This window comes from Microtus ochrogaster, unplaced genomic scaffold, assembly GCF_000317375.1.
Source record: "Microtus ochrogaster isolate Prairie Vole_2 unplaced genomic scaffold, MicOch1.0 UNK46, whole genome shotgun sequence".
In the NCBI taxonomy this organism is placed as follows: domain Eukaryota; kingdom Metazoa; phylum Chordata; class Mammalia; order Rodentia; family Cricetidae; genus Microtus; species Microtus ochrogaster.
This window is the reverse complement of record NW_004949144.1, coordinates 542,838-546,934: the sequence shown is the minus strand read 5'-3', so window position 1 is coordinate 546,934 and position 4,097 is coordinate 542,838.

Genomic DNA, 4,097 nt, shown 5'->3' with positions numbered 1-4,097 from the left:
TGATCTGTAAGTTTTTTCCCCTTTAAATAAATACTACCCTATTAATCATAATTCCAAACTGCTGTGGCATTGTTTGTGACTTACGCCTTCACAGTGGGACCTAGATGGAGTAGATGCCAGAGAGATTCAATCCAAGGCCCAGCTGTTGTACTGGGTGTTAGCTAGTCAGGTCAGATTGAGCCACTGGGGCCACTCACCTCAAGTGTGGTGGCAAAGTCAGATCCCCAACATGCATGCCCTCAGGGTAGGTCCACCCCTTGCCTGTGGTGAGGAGTAGGGAGATTCCCTCTTGAAGTGAAGGATCTGGCTCTCTTGCTGTACTGAGTGGTAAGAAGCATGGCCAGTTTTCCCAAAGCAATGAAGGGTAAGACTGTCTCAGTATAGTCCTCTGATTTCATCTTGTATGATTCCTAAGACCTCCTGAGGTGCCACAGGCCACACATGTCAACACAGACCCCAGTTTCTGCTGGAACATAGACCCATACTTTGGCCCTTGGTCATAGCTCAGGCCCTGATGACATCGTGGCTCTAGGTGGAGGAAAAGATTACTCAGGTGGTAATGGTTATGGCAGTTGTGTGATCACTGGACACTACCAAGGCCTCAGATTGGAGCCCCAGCCCTGTGACTCTATGTAACCATTAGTGACAGTGCAGGAGTCGGACTTCAGGTCACACCCCCAGCCACAGTAGAACCGTGGCCCCCAACATGGTTCATAGCAGCAGCTTGATCTGGACATCACCGTATCTCCCAGCAGCAGCATGGCCCCAAGACAATAACTTGGCCCTTGATCTTGGGTGTCTGAAAGGCCTTCGACGGTAACAGAAGCATTGGCCATCAGCACAGAGCATGACTGTAGTAGGGCCACAGACTCTGACATGATCCTCAGCTGCAACTCGGGCCTAAACATAGCCATATCACTGAGTAGCAGCGAAGACTCTCAGATATGAATGCATCCTCAGTCACAAATCCAGACTCAGGTTGCTGGTTTGACCCTGGAGTTCTTAGTTCATGACACTTAGGGGCAACCAGAGACACATATGTCAATCTGGACTCTGGCCATTACACAGCTGCAGATCCAGACATGTCCCGTGGCAGTAGCCTGGACCTGAATGGAAACTTGGACCTGGGTGGTAGCACAGTCCACCAATCTGTATGACCTCTGCTGTGATTTAGGCTCATATCATGAACATCTTTATGGGCCCTAGTGATAAACTGTGCCACATAGATCAATACAGACCCCAACTGCCACTGGACCATGAACCCAGACATGGCCTCAGGCAGCAGTTTGGCCTGGTCAACATCCTTGGTCTGAGTAGTAGTGAAAGACTTTGAGGCACCTTAGCATTACTGCACCCCCCTACCTGGGTACCAGGCCCTTAGCATTATTGTACACCCCCTTCCTGGGAACCAGGACCCTCATAACCAACCACGCGTGCACTGGAGCTTTGAATACTTTCCATACCCATTGTAGTCTTTCTTCAATAGGCCCAGACCCTGGAACTGGGGTGAAACGACCTCCAGGTGTTCCTCCTTGTAATCGCCATAACACTGATCAAGTAGAGTTAGCTGACCATTGAATGAACTAGTCAAAATAGTTGACAAATGATTTTTGGACTTTCCCTTTGATTCTGTACTACCCCCTCCCTGATTTTATGGTTTTTCCTTTAGAAGAGCTCGTAATAGACAAAGCAGGCGTCCTTCTCCACTCAAGGCTCAGGGACCTCTGCCGTGGCAGAATGAAAATTCCTCTTGCTATTGCATCAACTGTGCCAGGAGTGTCTCTTGGGGCGGCCTCCTCCTTGGTGGGGCTTTAGGGCCCAACAGTAGCTATGGAACTCATGATGGCAGCATGGCCTCTGGACATCAACAATGCCTCAGGATGTGGCCCAGACCTCAGGCTTTATATGACTTTGGTAGCACCTTGGGAACATGGGTATCTATATAGACCTCAGCTGCACTAGGTTCACAAGCACAGACATGGTCCCCTGCAGCAGCCCAAGCCTGGATGTTACTCTTGCCCTAAGTGACAGCAAAAGCCAGAAGATCAGTATAGTCCCAGTAGCAGAATGGCTCTGAACCTCATCTCAGCCTCAAGAGGCAGTCTAGCCCCCTAGAGTCAGCATGGCACTCAACAGCAACAGGAATCATAGATATAAACATAGACCCTAGCTACTGTAGGCCCAGAGATCCACATATGGCCCTTGGTACATAGATATCTTATCCAGACATTAATGTGATCCCAGGAGGCAGGCAGACCTCCCTCCTTAGCCTACTCCTCACTACCATCACCATGGAGCCAGGTGAAAGCTGGCATCTAACATCTTCCCAATCCTCTTACTTTTGGTGCCCAAGGCAAAAAAAGATGTATATCTTCTGAGTGATTATCAAACAACTATGCCTCACCCATAAATACAATACAACTCCTTGACGAAATATGGATTAATCTCAAGAACATTATGTTGAATGAAAGGGGACACTTTCTTATCTACCATCTCTCCTCCCAAAGTATCATTCTAAGAAAGGGAAATCTTTAGAAGCAGAAATCATATGTCGTTTTATTTTTTTTTCAGTAATCATGGAATCATGATGACTATTCGCAGAGGGGAAAAACCAGGAAATTTTAAAGGATGTGATTCTTACTATGGCCTATGTATACGTATAGATGCATGAATTTATATAATGGTTAAACTCATCGAATGTACAACACGTCAAAATTATGACAGGATTTATTCTAGTGCTACCTCAAATAATATAATGAAGCATTTATCTCAAAGCTTAAGACAGTAACAGGCTAACTCTTAGATCATTGGCATTCTCCATCTGGAAATTGAAATATCAGATAACATCACAATTACTTGGTGTTTTGAATATTCAAATCATTGTGTTTTATAATCTAATATAAATAAGATATTTTATAAATCATTAAAACTAAGAAATAAAATAAACATGGTATTTTATGTGTTATAATTTTGTCTACAAAAGACAAAAATAATAAAATTAAAACCAAAAGTATATCTGACAGTTCAAACAACTTTGTTCATCTTGTAAATAAAAAGCAGTTATACCTTGCCATCTGGCACCCAATCTCATAAAACTTTATAACATTTAATTTGAAAACTAAATTATATATTATTTTACAAATTCCCATCATACTTTTAAAATACTGATTTTTGTCTTTGATAATGGGTTTGGTATTGTCTTGTCATGTGAGCACAGGTGCCCGTAGAGGCCAGAAGAGAACATCTGATACCTTAAAACTGCAGTGGCAGATTGCTGTGAGCCACCTAATATGGTTGCTGAGAAAGAAATTCTTTGGGTCCCCTGAAATAGCTACAAACACATTTAACAAATATTCCTTTTCTCAGTCATTACTAACAGAATCCCATGTGGGAGCAACCTCTGTCTCCAGATTTTTTATCTGAAATTGAGGTATAGACAATTCTTAATGCACTCACAGCTGACAGCTTCATCCACCTCTAGGTACATCTTCTAACATCACATTCTCATCTTCACATGACAGATTGTATTCTGTACATGCAACTATTACAAAGCTATGAAGAAAACATACTTGTCATGGATGAGCCTCCAGGGATTCACTCATTCCAGGGTAGGAGCATGAAGATTAGAATTATTAAGCAACAGGAACAGATGTGAGAGAAATAAAAGGCAGAAATGTTGTAACAGGAGCGGCGGGGCTGCGTCCCCAGCACCCCGGCCGCCTGCTAGCTTATGCCCGGAAATAATTACACGGACACTATATTCTTTTAAACACTGCTTGGCCCATTTCTATCTAGCCTCTTCTAGGCTAATTCTCACATATTAATTCAGCCCATTTCTAATCATCTGCATAGCACCGCTAGGTGCGCTTACTGGGAAGATTCTAGCCTACGTCCATCCTGGGTCGGAGCTTCATCGTGTGTGCCCAGGAGAGGGGAGCATGGCGTCCCTCAGCTCACTTCCTCTTCCTCCCAGCATTCTGTTCTGTTTACTGCTCCCACCTATGTTTTAACCTATCAGGGCCAAGCAGTTTCTTTATTGCTTAACCAATGAAATCAACAGATTGATATATGACACTCCCACATCACTTCCCCTTTTT